The sequence below is a fragment of the Myotis brandtii genome, unplaced genomic scaffold (assembly GCF_000412655.1).
Source record: "Myotis brandtii unplaced genomic scaffold, ASM41265v1 scaffold964, whole genome shotgun sequence".
Classification (NCBI taxonomy): Eukaryota; Metazoa; Chordata; class Mammalia; order Chiroptera; family Vespertilionidae; genus Myotis; species Myotis brandtii.
In genome coordinates, this window is record NW_005371989.1 from 194,461 (window position 1) to 201,152 (window position 6,692).

The 6,692-nt window shown below is 41.9% G+C and overlaps 1 protein-coding gene across 1 annotated transcript in view; it reads right to left on the reverse strand.

The window, feature by feature from the left end:
- Window positions 1–6,692, reverse strand: part of LOC102262069 (zinc finger protein 14-like) — a 48,852-nt gene that overhangs the window by 41,276 nt on the left and 884 nt on the right.

Here is a 6,692-nt window from a genome sequence, read left to right on the forward strand (position 1 = left end):
CAACCCAGGCATGTGCCCTGACCAGGAATCGAACCATGACCTCCTGGTTCATAGGTTGCAACGCTCAACCACTGAGCCACAACTGGCCAGACTAGAAAAGCAACAGTTGAATTGAAGAGTGGCATCAAACAACTGGATTTAATTTAAAAATTTAATACTTAATCAAACAACAGCTGAATACACATTCTTTTCAAGTTCACATTGAAAATTCATGAGGACATAACACATTCTGGGACATGACACAGTAACACATCTGAAAGTATAGAAATCATACAAAATATGCTCTCAGACCACAAAGGCATTCATCTAGAAACTAATACCAGAAAGACATTGAAAAACACTCAAATATTTGGAGTTTAAACACCACCAGGGTTTCTGCCTGATTATGTTCCCAGTTTGCAAACTCTAAGACCCTTGAGTAAATCTCTATAATTGATTTCCAAAAAAGGAGATTATCCAGTTAGAAGATAAAAAATAAAATCAAAAGGAATGAAGAAAGCTTACATGATTAGGTGACACCAGAAAAAGAAATAATATGCACATTATAAAAATCCCAGAGGAGAGAGAGTGATGGGTAAAAAGCTTACCTAAATAAATAATGGCAGAAACGTTCCCAAATGTTGTGAGAGAGATGGACATCCAAATACATAAAACTCAAAGATCCTGGAACAGATTGAATAATAAAAAAAAGACCCCACCAAGGTGTATTATAAGCAAATTACCCAAAATCAAAGACAAAGAGAATTTTGAGAGTAGGAAGGGGAAAGTGACACATCATTTACAAGGGAACCTCCATTTTTACGGATTTCTAAGCAGAAAACTGAGGACATGAGAGGGTGGCATGATATACTCCAAACATTGAAAGTAGTGCCAACCAAGAACACTGTACAATGCATATGAATTTACCACGATGTACACATTATCTTGCAGTTTTACTTGTCAATTATACCTCAATAAAGCTGGGGAGGGCGCAGAAAAAAAGGCAATAAAGCAAAGTGTTTGGATGGGCAAAAAAATAAAACAAAGAACACTGTACACAGCAAAGCTGTCCCTCAGAAATGAGTAAAAGAGAAAGACTTTTGCAAACAAATCTAAGCTGAGGGAGCTCATCACCACAGACCTGCTTTATAAGAAATGCTACTAGGATTTCAAACTGAAATGAAAAGATGCTAATCAGTAACATAAAAATATATAAAAGTACAAAATAAAATTAATTACTCAAAGAAAATAAAAATTGGTTGTTTGAAACTATAAACCAAATTGACAAACCTTTAGCTAGACTAAGAAAAGAAGAGAACAGATTCAAGTTAATAATATCAGAAATAAAAGGTTTCTGGGTCTAGGGCCTTATTTGGTGTAAACGCAGCCTCCAGGTTGTGATAATCCACTGTGAGGTATTATTCATTCTTCCCAGGTTTAAGAACAAGCCAAATTCAGCTGTTATAAGAAATAATCACTGGGAATAATCACTTCTTCACTAATATGTTTTATATGATTGTTTCAGTCTTTCAAGGCCCAATTTTTTTTTTAAGGAACTGTTTTTGTGGGGTTTTTTAAACATATATTTTTATTGATTTCAGAGAGGAAGAGAGAGGGAGAGAGAAACATCAATGATGAGAATCATTGATAGGCTGCCTCCTCCTGCACACCCCCTACTGGGGATCAAGCCCACAACTGCCTTCCCCTGCCGCAACCCGCCTCCTCTGCTGGGACCTGCCTCCTCCACACGAGATGGCGGAGACACTGGGACCAGCCCTCCTCCGCGCTGCGCAGAGCCATGGGACCCCCAGGTTTCACTGTACGGAGTGGCCGCCAGGCCCCACCTCCGCTGTGCACACGGCCATCTTATGACAACAGTCGCACTTGAGGGCTTGACGCCATCTAGGCTTTTATTAGTATAGATCAGTGGTTCTCAACCTTCCTAATGCCGAGACCCTTTAATACAGTTCCTCATGTTGTGGTGACCCCCAAGTTCAATGTTACAAACTGAACATAATTAAAGCATAGTGATTAATCACAAAAACAGTATGTAATTATATATGTGTTTTCCGATGGTCTTAGGCGACCCCTGTGAAAGGGTCGTTCGACCTCCAAAGGGGTCGTGACCCACAGGTTGAGAACCGCTGGTATAGCTGAACCATTGGTTTGGAGTTTTCCTGTTCACTATGGGCTCCTTAATGACAATGGGTGCTATGACCAAGGATAACTTAGGCAAGAGATGTGTTCTAAGATGGTTAGGTGAGGCATGCCCATTTGTCCCCTATTTGCATTTAGTGACCCCACTAACATTATCAATGGCACCTTGTTTACATGTAGTGTGATCCCTATGTAACTAATTTGAGACCTAGTACTGATTGCATGAGAATTTGTATATTACAGCAGGTGGCAAAATTATTCAAAACCTATGCTGTAGAGGCCCCCAAACTAAACAGTGCCTCTTGATCTTTTTTGTTGTGTGATTCTTTCAGTATATTTTAGATTTTCAATTGGATCAAATTATGGATCTCTGTTTCAGTATTTTTTTTTCTTGTTCCCTGCCTCTTGTCCTTGCCTGTTTGTTTGTTTGTTTTTGTTGGGTTTTTTTTTTTTTTTTTTTGGTCTCTAAATATATTTCAGGGAATGTGTCCTCTCTACCCTGGTCTTTATCTATTTTTTCCCTCCAGAGGGCCTCAAAACACTACCATTAGGTTAGGAGCTTCCCTATAATTATTTTATAGAGTTTAAGTACTGTCAGGATTTGATCCCTTTAAACATAAACATACTCCTGCTCCCAAATGCCTAGAAATTCTCAAAACTGCATATTCTGGTTGGCAGCTCACCAAACTGAGGCTTGGTAGTCTCAGCAATGCCACACAGGGCACAGCTCACAGCAGAGCTGTGGACACAACCAGCCACCTACTGGCTGCCTTTGCCCCCTCTTCTTTCTCTGTTGAATAACTAACTGCTCTTTCACAAGTGACAACTAGATAGGGCCATCTGCACTGTTGTGTTTACCCTCTTTTACCCCGATCCCTGGGGTATGTTGGTGCCAACCCAGCCTCTGTCACAGCTTCACTCTGACACAGATAAATCCCAGTAGAGACATCAAGCCAGGACCACTGTAAAGAGGGCCCTAATCCCATACTCCTGCTCCCAAATGCCTAGAAATTCTCAAAACTGCATATTCTGGTTGGCAGCTCACCAAACTGAGGCTTGGTAGTCTCAGCAATGCCACACAGGGCACAGCTCACAGCAGAGCAGGTGAGCAAGTCAAAGCAAGAGGAGACAGACCAAAGTAGTGGTCATGTGGGGACATGCTGCTCACATAGCCAACTGTTATGGTCACCTGCAGAGGCGTGGTTCCCATGCTGAGATTAATGCTGGTGTGCACCCCCCCAAAACACACACACACACACACACACACACACACACCTGGAGAAGGCAGGATACAGCTTGACTTACACAATAGAGGTCTTTGAGAGGACAGGGCAGGCTACTCAAGAAGCTATGAAAAAGCTTCAGAGAGCAAGGAAAAGAGCCTAGCCTGGGATTTTATTGTGGCTGGAAGTGTTAAAGAAAAAAAGATTCAGTGGCACTTCTCAATGATGGTAAGGCACATTGTATTCAAAACCATTTCAATGGGTACAAAGACAATTGTGGTAGGATTTCTTAGTGGGTGAGAAATAAGACTGGGCTCAAATCTGAGAACAGCATAGGCAAGTGGGAATTCATGGCCTAAGGGCAGGTAGGAGATCAGTGAATGGAAAATTACTAAGAATCAGATGTTAGAAGATTACTGCTAAACTGACCAAACAGGCCGAAACTGGTTTGGCTCAGTGGATAGAGCGTCGGCCTGCGGACTGAAAGGTCCCGGGTTCGATTCCGGTCAAGGGCATGTACCTGGGTTGCGGGCACATCCCCAGTAGGAGATGTGCAGGAGGCAGCTGATCGATGTTTCTGACTCTCTATCTCTCTTCCTTCCTCTCTGTAAAAAATCAGTAAAATATATTTTAAAAAAATAAATAAATAAAAAATAAACTGACCAAACAGGATTCTTACTATAGACAGGCCAGGGGGATCAGACATCACCTGATGATGGAGGAGGAACCTTATCAGACATGGAGGGTGGTCAGATAGGAGGGTGGGGGATTCTGGATCACCTGACTTAGCAGGGTTCCTGTTAAACAGAGTTTTACAAGTGCAAAGATAGGCCTAGGAGAAAGTTCAGGAGCCTGACTAAAGTTGCTCAAGCAAAGAAGAATTTTGCACACAAACAGGGGCTTGTGTGGTTGGAATCTGAAGCCAGTGTCAGAGGAAGGAGCCCTGGACTTTCGCATCAGCCTGTCCAGGAGTGGACAACAAGGAAAGAGGGAGGGGGAGGCTTAAGCTCTCAGCAAATACCAAACAATGTGGAGTCTGACTGCTCATTATAAGGACAAACATGGGTAAGAAAAATATGTATTTGCAATGACTTGTTTATATATAAAGAAACACTAATAGAAAGTCCAAGAAATGATCAAAACTGTGTATTTGAGGGTGGCTGCAGTAACATTGCTACAGGACCAGGATATGTGAGCAGTGGGTCCTCATAGTTAGATTTTTCTATCTTACAAATTTAAGATAAACTCAGAAATTTATATACACCATGTTTTACCATCTAGTAGTCCTTTAATTTTAACTTTTGTACATAGTAAAGTACTGTCAGGATTTGATCCCTTTAAACATAAACAATTATAAAAAGTATATACCACACAAAATAAAAAATTTCAAAATTCTTGCCAACTAAAAGGACAAGTTGCATCCTAGTTTGTCCCTTCTCTATATCTCACACAGGTGTTATTTGAGGAATAAGCAGCATATTATAATGCATTAGGGATTTCAGTTATGCTCCAAAAGATAGTAGGAATTTTAAAGATAAGCTTTGATTACTTTTCCTTACATCAATTGAAATAATGACTTAGTTGTGCCACATCAATTACTTTCGCCTTTTAAATTTCAACTAGAGGCCCGATGCACGAAATTCGTGCAGAAGTAGGCCTTCCTTCCCCTGGCTGCTGGCACCAACTTCCCTCTGGCACTAGGGACACGGGCTTCCCTCGCAGCCTCAGCTTTGTCCAGAATGTCTGTCGTCCGGCCTAATTAGCATATCATGCTTTTATTATTATAGATGTTCTTTAGGGACATGAATACCCACAAACAAACATGGATGTAAAAATGAAAAATGGATCAATGAGGTTAAATACATTTATCTCATATCAACAGGTTCTCTTGCTTAAAGGGAACAAAAATTCTATTTAGTTCCACTATTTACTTGCCTTACCAACATCATCTCTCTCAATCAACTTACATGTTTAACCCCAAGAAACCAAAAATCATATTTCCCACATAGAGAATAAATTTGCCAAGTGCTCAGGGAAACTAGAGTCAAAGGCTGCACTATTCAGTTGATAAAGGACCAAAAGAAACAAGTACTGGAATCAGCTCAGATGAGCAGCCTGCTTCCCACAGGACAGAAGGAGAGCCACTTTCAGAAGGTTCCACATCCCAGACTCTCCAGGTTGAGACAGACAGAACCCCTGCAGTGGATCTGTCCCTGGGGAAGGTGGGGAGGGACAACCTGAGCAGCCCCAGGAGTGAAGTCTGGGAGCTCCAACACCCTCCTCTCCCCGGGGAACAATGGAAACGCTCCCTCTCTCAGGCTTCAGCTCACAGTGAGGAATGCTCAGCTGGATTCAGTGTCGGGTTCTAACCCAAATGAACTCCCAAAGTCACAATCCCTAGCCCAGGACACACACTCCTGACTTTCACAGACTTTCTCCACGTGCACAAATGACACTCTGAGTGCACCCACACTGGGGATGCAAAACTCCAACCTATATGCCTAGAAACAGGTGCAGGGGAAGCACAACTAAAACCTCAGAAGGAGCTTCACGCTCCTCCCCCAGGTGTACCTGCACCCCCAGCTCTCCAGGCTATAGAGGCTCCTTCCATGGTGGGTGTGAGCAGGTAGGACACCTGCAGGGGGAGACTCCCCAGAAAAAACAAGCTGAGCCTTCATGTACTTCCCTTTGCAGGCTCAAGGGGACCTTAGTTTGGGTCACTGACCATAGGCTCCGCAAAGTGGAGCTGCTCTGGACTATCCTATATGCGTTCAATGACACAATGCCAGTTGGAACAATCTGGCAAAAACACTAAAACCCAGTCTTCAAGAAAAGGGATGAAAATTGTAAGGCTGATGATGGAAGGAGACTTGACTTGGGGTGGTAAACACACAATACAATACACAGATAATGTATTGTAGAACTATGTATCTAAAACCTGTACAGTTTTATTAACTAATATCACCTCAATAAATTCAACTAAAAACAAGAAAATTGTAAGGCACTTTGCTGACTGAACAAGAAACCTCGTAAGTATGTATTGGATTGCAAAAAAAAATAAAAATAAAAAATGATGTTCCGTGCCTAGGAAAGATTCTGGGAGGTCTGGCAAAAGGATTTTATACAATGTAGTTCCGGTACATTTCTCTCATGTAAAATATCCACAAACAAAAAATAAGCTCCATTAAAACTGCCATCCCTTGGACAAATGAAAATTACAATATGGGTCTACATAGCACAGAATGCAGAATCTCGGAGGGAAGGGAGGGAAGGTGGGGGGGTGGGAAGTGACCAACCAAAGAACTTGTGTGCATATATGCATAACCCATGGGC